The sequence below is a fragment of the Arvicola amphibius genome, chromosome 13 (genome assembly GCF_903992535.2).
Source record: "Arvicola amphibius chromosome 13, mArvAmp1.2, whole genome shotgun sequence".
Taxonomy (NCBI): Eukaryota; Metazoa; Chordata; class Mammalia; order Rodentia; family Cricetidae; genus Arvicola; species Arvicola amphibius.
In genome coordinates this window covers 45,632,268-45,643,141 of record NC_052059.1, presented here as the reverse complement: position 1 = coordinate 45,643,141, position 10,874 = coordinate 45,632,268, and the positions used below count along the sequence as shown (strand labels likewise).

At 40.7% G+C, this 10,874-nt stretch overlaps 1 pseudogene; it reads left to right on the top strand.

The window, feature by feature from the left end:
• Positions 1-229: 229 nt before the first annotated feature.
• On the top strand, positions 230-8,097 carry LOC119799803 (annotated as a pseudogene).
• Positions 8,098-10,874: the final 2,777 nt, after the last annotated feature.

The following is a 10,874-nucleotide window of genomic DNA, read 5'->3' as shown; positions in this document are numbered from 1 at the left end:
TCCTCTGCCCTATCATGTTCAGTTGAAAAACATTTTATAGACATTCTAATTTGATGTCTTACATTTGATGATTATCAATATTATCATAAGTTTAGTTTTTTTAAAAAAATACATTTGAAGTAACCTCATTAATTGTGTCTGCACTACATAAAAAAGCAATTCAATGTCTTGTGCATGAGGTGATTAGAGCCAGAGACAAGAACTGAGGCTGAACTCGTAATCTGACAAAATGGCCAGGCTGCCTCACAGGATCATCAAGGAAATCCAGTGCTTGCTGACAGAACCAGTTCCTGGCATTAAAGCAGAACCAGATGAGAACACCACCCATTCTGGGGGCAATCATTCTTGGCCCCCAGAATTCCCCCCTTTGAAGGAGGGACTTTTAAATTTGAACTATTCCTTCCAGAAGAATTACCCACCTAAATATGCACCTAAAGTACGTTTCATGACCAAAATGTGCTATCCTAATGTAGACAAGATGGAAAGAATAAGTTTAGATATTTTGAAAAATATATGGTCCCCAGAAATTCAGATCCACACAGTTCTGCTATCAACCCAAGCTTTGTTAAGTACATCTAATCCACCACATGATGTTAGCTAATGATGTAATCAAGGAAGGAAGACCATTGGAGCCCAAGCCATAGAGACAGTGAGAGCATGGGCTAAGATATGTGCCAGGAAGATTTATCGGTCAGATCATCAAGTTGTACATCACTTCTCCTGTTCGGCCAACGCTTCTCCCTTTGTTTGTTTGTTTGCATCCCATGAACACAGTCTTATAAACATTACAGAGCAAAAGCCCAGGCGTCTTCATCTTTGCCGATTACATGCACATTTGAAAATCTATGTCTTGTCCCTATTCACTGTTGGAAAGCATGAGCAGAGGCTAGAAGTGTCGTCCAGGGGGCTGTGACATGTTTAAAAGGAGGAACTCTCTACCTGGATTCATTTCCCCAACATGGTTAAGTAGAAAGCATGTGAACGAAGGTAGCTGTAAGGATTAGATGCCTGGGGTATGAATGTTTATTATTATTATCATCATCATCATCATCATCATCTAGGGGAAAAGGTAGTTTTATTTTAATTTAATAATCTTCTTCCCCCTCCCCAATATTCCCATCTTTTGGGCTCTACTTGTACAGTGATTAAGTGTGACTAACCTGTTTCTTGCTCTCCAGCCAAGTCTAACTTTAGATGCTGTAGATGGACAAGCTTGACTGTTTGAACCAAAATGGGAACATTAAATAAACATCATAAATCTCACTAATAACATTGTGACTTTGCTGTCAAGTGTAGATTCTCTGCCCCTCCCCCCTCAAAAAATGAAGAGGAGGGGAAAAGGAGAAAAGAAAAGAGCAGGAGGAAAAGGAGAAGGAGGAGGAGGAGGAGAGGAGGAGGAAGAGGAGGACGAGGAGAAGGAGAAGAAGAGGAGGAGGAGGGGGGAGGAGGAAGAGGGGTAGAGGGGGAGGAGGAGGAGGGAGAGGACGGAGGAGGAGAGAGGATGGGGGGTACGGAGGAAGGAGGAGGAGGAGGGAGGAGGAGGAGGAGAAGAGAAAGTTCTGTGACCATTTTTATGTCGGGAAAACTTCTATAAATCTTAAGCTTTATTAAAATATTTGTGTGTGTGTGTTTAAAAAAAGGCAGTTCAACTACAAGATCCGTTACTATTACAAAAGAAGCCAGAATTACAATAGTACCCCTTGGTCTTCCTAGACACAGTGACCCTACATGCATACCTCAAGGGTTTCTGTTGATTGTTCAAGACACTTGTGAAACTAGCTATTCATTGTGCATTGAACCACCAGGATTTATTGGAAGAGGTCCTTGATGAGTCTTATTTTAATGAAATGCCCATTTTTTTTCTAGTGTGAAAACAAATTGAGTTTAATAGACTTCTTCATTTAAATAGCTTCCCTGTCAGGTACACATCTATGTTTTATCTATGCCAGTCCTCAACAGTTAAGAAGTACAAAAGTAAGTTGTGCTTTTTTTAAAAAAAAAATTTGGGAATTTCCATTCGTTGAAGGAAATTATACGCATTCCAAATCTTTCTCTGTGCTTCTGCTACCAGGATCCTAGATCATGTACTGGAGCTTTCACTGCTTCTATCTGAAGACACACACTGCATTTTTTTTTGTCTGTTCAGTAGCATGCCCTTTCCCATCTGTGTTCCCTGGTAAACTGACTTGCTGCCTATGAGAGATACTCATCTACTTTTCCAATGCTTATCATCTATCTGGCTGTTTTATCTATCTTTCCCCTTATCCATAAATAAAGCCCAGTTTAATGAGCCAACCCAGACCAGTAATTATTTCTTTAGAATGTTTTTCTGTATTTTAATGAAAGAAGATTTTACTTATCCTAGGAAGTTCAAGCTAGTGTCATTCAGACATCTTCTGAGTCTTTTGGCATTGCTGGTTTGGACACTAAATGTGCTGTTGACATAAAGTAGTCATCGACTAAACTTTGAGCTCTTATCTTGGGCACAGAATGGTGGATTTTTGCAGACAAGAATGAAATTAATAGGGTCATTATCAACCTCCAGATTGAATTTAGTTTAAGAAGTGTGGTCATTGTAGATTTAAACTCTGCAGAATATGGTGCTTTTGAACCCAGGTTAAAATAGATTCTTTGATTGAATCGTATATAAATGTATAAACAGGAATCTTAAATTGGAATAATTTTCTGTTCTAGGCCTCTATGATGTTGAAACAAGTTGACTTCAGGCATCAGATAAGCAAACCCAAATCCAGAAGGAAAGTCTAAACCTAGAAAGAGCCATTGGATGTAAGATCAGATTGCCTTACGAGGGCCTAGAGCAGTATTTAGTCTCTGCTGTTTCTATGACACACAGGACGGTTTTAAGCTACAGTCCAGCCTCTGATGGAGACAGTTGTATTCACTTTTTCTTTCTCAAATCACCATCAGTGATGGTTCCTTGACTGTTTACTTTACAAACCCTGAAATACAACCCCACAGGGAAGTGAAGATGGGTCCAGGTCCCTTCCAAACCCAGAAAAAAGTGCCTCAATGAGCAGGACCGCTCCCTACTCCACTGTCCTCTTGGGAGTTCACAAAGTTTTTCATAACAACATACAAGTCAAGTTCCTTTCATCTTGCTGTCATCTAAGGTCCATTTTCCAAAGCAATTCTTCAACTCCTACTCCCAAAATCCTAGCTGTGGCCGCTGGGTGGCAGTAACAGACTTTGTCAGAAACTCCTGTCAGCTTTGACAGCAAGTACTCACAAGATCTTCCCAAATCACCATCAGTCCATTCAGGCTCAGATAATGGGCATCCAGGTGGACCAGCTTGGCTCAGAGCCCATCCTGGGCCTTAGGAGAAAACATAAGGATCTATATACATTAGAGCTGTAACTAGAGATTTCTCTAGATGCTTGCCAGTCTTTCCAACATGGTTGCAAATTCGTCATGTGAGTGGGACAAGGAAAATCTATAGATCCCCTGTCCAGTGAGTTTAGTCAAATGGGGGAGGAGCCAAAATTCCTTTGTCAATGGATTTGAATATGGAAAGACTCACTGTTTGGGTATCACTGAGACTATAGAGATGAAATACAGAATAAAGCAATGGGCACCCACAATTTGCACTTAGAAGTTTCCCCTTTGAAGTTCTATATCATTTCTGGCTGCCTTCACCACATCCTGCTAATGTAATTACACTGCTCATTAACGGCTGGCTTGTAGGTTTAGGTAAGAGTGCCTAGCAATCTGAGGAACTGTCCACCCCACATACCATTTCACCCTTACCAAGGCAAATGACCGCCATTCCTGGCTGAAGAATGCGAAGGGAGGGATTTCAAGAGGCTCCCAAACCCATTAGGAGTCAGAATCCAGACCCTGAACATTTTAGGTTGATGTAGGCTCTGAGGATACGTTAATTTCTTCTTTTGTGTAAAATATGCAGATGTCTAATCCATGAAGTCTGAGAGCCATTCAGTGAGGCTGCTGTTGTCATTTTATAATCAAAAGTCAACATAGGATTTCAATAATCTTTACAACAGCATGTTATAATATTCCCCACCCTGCTCTCCTTTTCCCTATCATTTTGAATCAGTCCTAAAAATGCATTTTACCTGTTATACATGAATTGGCTCGCTTCTTCTAAAGCATCCAATCTTTTCCCTGTCCTCATGTGCACTGGAGGGGAACTGAGCAAGGCTACTGTCCTGGTATCATACCGTCTTTCCATCAACACAGGTGGTCAAGACACGCACAGTCGGTCACTGACCAAGACACCAGTTTCAACCAGAAAACCGCACAAGTAACCTTGCAGGAAGTCCCCCTCCAACCCTCAGTAACCATTTCCAGCCACCTGTGTCCATCGTCTCTAACCACCGCAGCCTCAGCATTTCAGCAGGTGTGGAGTATCCCACACAGTGTCCAAGAAAGAGCTGAGCAGTTCCCACTTTGGGGTCCGAGCCAAGGAGTCTCACTTGTACGTATCTTACCAGATTCGGAGTTTGTCTCAAAGCATAATTCTGGGAAAGCAGCAAGCAACCGAGGGCTACAGAAGACCAGTGTAATGGCACATCTGATCCCCCCTTCAATCTAATTTCCCTTTCAAAAGCAGTTATAAGTGAATCTGCAAGGTGGATGTGAAAAAGTTTTCAACTTGTAGCTTAATTCCTTAGCAACCAATCCGATGCTAGACCAAGCAGCTGAACTCCATCTTTCGTGAACAGATACAAGCCTTTGTAATTGGCTTTAGCAGCTTCACCTGGCTTTTCCATGAGCAGCGCTCTTCTGTCAGTGCGGACAGGAGCAGCTGCCTGTGCGCCTGTCCTTGGCTGACCTCCCTTACATTTCAATCTCCTTTGTTATCCGTTTAGTCACCTTCCCTGGCCCCCGACTACAGATATTTTTCCTACCCATCAGCAGATAAAAGAGTCTTGTTACCAGAGACTGGGGATTCAGAAACCAGCTGTAAGCAATGTGCCTATCTCTTGACTTGTTTTCTTCATCTTTCTGCTAAAGGATGTCTTGGTTATTACATAATTAATTACATAAGGTGGATTATCTCAAACATCCCACCTGAAGAACTAACCGTATTTCTTGATTTGAGTGTCCATACTACTATGAGCTCTTTGTGTGTGTTGGTGTGTGTGTGTGTGTTGGTGTGTGTGTGTGTGTGTGTGTTGGTGTGTGTGTGTGTGTGTGTGTGTGTGTGTGTGAAATGAGTGCCATGCCTAAGATCCCCTGAAGGTAGAGACATATCTGTAGTTATGAGCTGCCTAGTGTAAGAGTTGGGAATTGAACTCAAGTCCTCTGCAAGAATAGCAAGGGCTTAACCTCTGACCCAACTCTACAGCCCTTTCTGCAAGATCTTGTTTAAAGGAAAAAGGTACAGTGTTGGAGGAAACCAACAATCCCCCAAAACACTAGGGTTGGAAAGACAAACCACTATGCAAACTCTCAAGTCCTTGTCTCTGTGTACCAGGAACAGACTGAGCCCCAGGTTTGAACCACAAGATATATGTAAAGAATCTTGAGGGAGAATTACTCCTCAAAACTTTCAGTGGTTCCTGAACTGGTCAAGACCAGTTCTCAAGCTAGGAGTGCCATTTGCAAGGCACTGGTGAAGAAACTGACCTGATGGTTCACAGGGTGAGGGTGGGGTCTTAATAGCACACCATAAATACCGCTGTCGTTATCCTGGCAAAAAGTTAAGCCAGGCATCCAGGGATACCAAGAGATAAAGAGGAAACATTGCCAGTCTCCCTGTAAATCAGCTCTCCACAAACCACCCAATCACAAAACCCCAAGCCTGTGTCACTGAAATATTACACCATGACTAAAAACTTAAGATATAAAAAGTGAAACTTACTGTTTTATGAGACACTGTGTCTTCTCTCCCCAGTTCCACAATGACTAAATCCATTTGTCACCTGCTAACTTAATATTTATTGAGTGGAAGATTTAAAATGTGTTAATAATAAATGAGAAGTTCTGTACCAACCTATTAGAAACAAATCCAGAATGGGGAAAAAATGGGTGGGCTCTGTAATCACGTAAGAAATGCCTTCAGCAGTTCCTGTCTGAGAGAATTTAGCATCTCAAAATTTTTTCTTAGGCTCTTTAACAGAAGCGGGGTCCCGAGAAGCACATATCAATAGTTAATTCAGTCGTCTAGGCACTGTGTTGATCCATAAAAAAGAGGATTGAATGATCAATTATACCAAAGAATAATTTTAATTTTTAATAATTTGAATTTCTACATACAAAATCCAGGTGAATCTTGTGTAAAGATATCCTGAAATAAAATGTTTTTTTCCTATCACATTTCTAAGTTTAAGGGTGGGTACATGGAAATTTACTATTGTTATTATTGTACTAGACATGTTTGCTGACTTTTTTGAATATGGGCTACAACAAAATTTGAAAAATAATCTTCTAAAAATCTATAAGAATCATAATACTATTTTAAATAAAATTTAAAAATCAATAGTTTCTATATAAAGCAGCAAAAGTTCAGAAAACAATCATTGAATGAGATGAAGCAAATCTTCATGTATAAGAAAATAACATAGGACTTGGGAGAATTATGGAGACGAGGGATTAGATGATGCCCTCCTCGGCAAGATGAACTGGAGACTGACTGCCTTACGAACTCAACAGAAAGAAAGCAGAACCAATCTGATATGTGTGAGCATGCCTAGCATGTTGGAACTATGGAGATGAGAAATGAACTGAAATTATTTTATTAAAATTTCCCAATACTAAGATTATAATTCCTCTCTAAAATATTTGTGATAGTGCTCTATCTCTACCCTCCCATTCTCTAGTGTCACTGACTAAGTGACCCACATTTATCAAAAATGGTGTTTTTTTTCTCTGCACAGATGAGATCATGAGACAGATTCATTTAAAATGATTATCTCTCCCCACCGTTCGAGCATTCTCATTAAGTGATCCATGTCAGAGAGCCATCCTTCCTTCATCTCTCTTTATATTCTTTTTGATCAAATATCAAGCCTGAGCTGAATTGCCTAACCAGGAATTCAATTAAGTAAGCTTGTTTAAATTCATTAAATGTGCTAATAAAAATTAGAAGTCATATAAAAATGTTCTTCATGAAAAATAGTCTAAACTAGTTTCCTGTGGATCCTGAAAAGTGTGTGTGTGACGGGGGGGATAGATGAGTATACATTTATGTGGAGGCCTGTGGGGAGGGATAGCCTGTCTCTACCTCCTCAGCACGAGAGCTACAGATACATACCCGTACACACTGTTTGTGGTATGAAACTCATGTTTTCATAGCATGCCCTTCCCCGTGGAACCATCTCCAAGGCTTTGGAATCTGCATTCTATTGTGACTTATAAGAACTCTGTGTATGTGGTACATTCTATTCCTCTTTGTAGAACTCTTAATTTCTGAAGACAGATTCCGGTGAGTTTAGCTTCCAAAATCTTATCATACTCATCAAGTATCTTGAGTATTCTAAACATTCGATAGCCGTGTACTAACATTGTGCTTTAGTGTTTGCCTGTAGTTACTCATTTGTGTGTGAGAAACAAGCACAACACAAAATAACTCTAACAGGAAAACTTGATGGCTGTTTTCCTCCCTCTGCATGGTTGCCAAATGACTGTGAAGTAACCCAACACATCAGTACCATCATTCGGGAGAGTAGGTACACACCTTGACTTCCTTGTGACTGTCATCCTAAAGCGAAAGTCAAATAAAGTTGTGGCAGGAAAGAGTTAGGGGGCAGTTCAAACTGGAGTTACAAGCAATGGTCAAATGATAACCAATTACAATCTTGCACCGCCATGCATTTGTATAGTATATGAAGTTTCCAAAGTTATTCCACATTGACTCCCATAGGCGCCCTTAGAAGCACAGACAGAGCTCCACAGTGGACCCACAGCACCCTAAGGAGTTTGGGTTTTTGTTTTCAGAGTCATCCACAGGTAAAAACATAGACTCCTGGTCACACTATGCAGAAGGCCATCAGGAGAGCCAGTATGAATCACACCTGGCATTTATTAAGCAGAGAAAGATGCTCAGAGAAAGAACTGGCGCAGCCAAGCGTGTGACTGTGGACTTCTCAAAGAAGGGTTGTTATTTAGTGTCCTAGGAACAGGCAATGCACCATCTTACTGACTTTGGGGTTGTATACATTACAGCTCAATGGACTGATAAGAAAATTACTTTTTGTTCCCCCTCTTGGATAAATGAGATGACAGGATGGCTCTGGGAACCTGGAGTGAGGTTACAATCCATTAATATCAAAAGGTGCCAGGGGAGTTGTATATGGGAGCAGCAAGAACCCATCCTTTTACTGTTCATAGAGGTTCTGGGGATTCCCAGAAAAGTGAGTTTTTCAGGTCTGAAGGGAATGGGGCTGTAAGAAAATATTGTGCTGGAATTCTTAATTCTTGGCTGTCAAGAGGCTTCAACCTGTCTTTGAGGTGAGGAGCTCCTCTCCCTTTTAATATCCCATAATTTTCATTGTCTTTCTGTTCTTCCTCAGTTTTAGAAGATGGTGTCCCCTTTCCACAGGTAAGGAAGCAATTTGGGAGGAAGTCACCCACTGAATGCAGTCAGGCTGGAATCCTGCCATCTTCTGGATTTGCCTTGTATTGTGGGGTGCTAATGTCAATGTAGGCCAGCATGAGAAAGCAGCAATCTACACCTAAGCATTTTACTTCAAAATACAAAGCAGCTAATTTTTTACAATAACAAACTATAAATCAATCAAATTATAGCTCACAGGAAAAAATAAAGTTAAAATATAAGCAGTATACGTTTTCTGTTGTTAAACATTTTGATTTTGTCTCATATCTGTCTGCGATGGATAGTTTTAATTGTCAACTTGAAACAAAGAAAAATTATCTGGGAAAAGATTCTTCCTGAGGAATTTTTTTGTGTGTGGGGTTGCCTTATGTCTGTTAATTGATATGAAATGACACAGTCCCCTGTGGGTGGCACCATTCCCCAGAGTAGAGAGAATAAGCCAAGAACTAAGTAATCATGCATTCATGGTCTTTGACCAATCGATTTGAGATCCTGATGCTTTGCCCTCCCTGTTATGACAGACTGTAACCTGGAATTGCAAGCTAAAATAGACGTCTTTCCCCCTAAATTGCTGTTTTTCGGTATTTAATAACAGCAACAGAAATGAAATTAAAACAGTGTCGTTAAAATCTAACCTATCAAAGAATTGTTTAGAAATTCATATTCTAAAACCCTCTGCTAAACCAGAATGTAGGAAAACTAAACATTGACAGTTTTAGATTATGTTTTGTTGAATGCTAAGCATTAGGCTGAGTATTCTATAAAGATAATGTCCCTTAATCCTCACAGTGACTTTGAGATACTATTGCAGGTAAAATGGAAAGTTTAAAACTAGTGGAAAGACATTTGACTATCAAATGTCAAAGCTAGGATTTGAACCTGGGTGAGCCTAGATTGTCATCTGTACCCCAGTTGGCTCTGCTAATCTGAGCCTCCTGGATGAAGAGGGGGGGCGCCTTTAGGATATGCTGGGTGAACACCCTTGCTAATCAAAATTTCATCACAGAAGCAGAGCTACAAGACACGTGAGTTTATCAGTCAACTTCCCACCACTGTGACAAATGCCTGAAACAAAGAACTGAAAGCAGAAAAAGCTTAGTGGGGAAGGGATGAGAGCTACACAAAAGAACACTCGGAACCTGAGAGAGGTAAAGAGACTCAGGGCAGGGCTAGGAAGAAAGACCCAGGAAAGTGGAAGGTTAGGGAGAATCTATTAGAGCATACCTTGTTAGGAAATGCCATTGTTTTACCCAATACCTTGGGCACCAATTTTAAGATTTTTCAAGTGTTTTAAGTAGAATGGTCCATTGTGGTCCACTGTTTTAGAGGTTTAAGATCAAGGTCAATTACTTGGTTGTCTGGGGCCTGAGATAAGGCAGTACATTATTTTAGGAGCATGTGGAGAAGGCAGATCATCTCCTGGCAACCAAGAGGCTGAAAGAAAGCAAAGGGATAAACTATACACTTCAAAGAGTGTCTACAGGGACCTATTTCTGGCAACTTCCTTCGCCTATTATTTCTATGTTGGAGTAGGCTGCTTGTTGGTTCCCAGCCGCCCAGCTAGCTTAGACCCAAAATAACCACACAGAAACTGTATTAATTAAATCACTGCTTGGTCCCTTAGCTCTAGCTTCTTATTGGATAATTCTTACATACTAATTTAACCCATCTCTGTGAATCTTTGTATGGCCATGTGGCTGTGGCTTACCAGCTAAAGTTCCCAGCATCTGTCTCTGACAGCTCCAAGGCTTCTCTCTGACTCTGCCCTTCTCCTCCCATGCTATAGGCTAACCTAGTTGTTTATTCATTAACCAATAAAAGCAACACACAGACAGAAGGACCTCCCACATCATTTCTATCACCCTCAAATTATGTGAACAAAAGCAGGCTAAGCCTTCAACAGAGAAGCCTTCAGAGAACAGGCTAAATCCCAACTATAAGAGTCAGAGCAGATTTCAAAGGGAAATCCTCAAGCAGAGGGTGAAGGACAATGAAACCTGAAGCTGCCCACAAAGGATTTGCATCTCCATGACTGCAAAGTCAAATAGAGCATAGCCAGGAAGAAAAGAATGTAAGATTTACTACCTACAGCCAGAGAGCATGGGTGTCACTCCCAAACCATGCTGTTTCAGAGTAATAACAGCAAGTGTAGGGATTTTATTCAGCAGCTTATTTATATAGATGTTGGACCCATCCTAAGCATGCCCAGCTAAGGAATGCATTCCTGAGCATGCTCAGTTCAAGACAATAATTCCAAAAAAGCTAGTAGGCACATTTTTAGGGTGTGGTTAGCTCAGTTACTGAACACATGTGAAAAATTAAAGTGACGGATGAAAA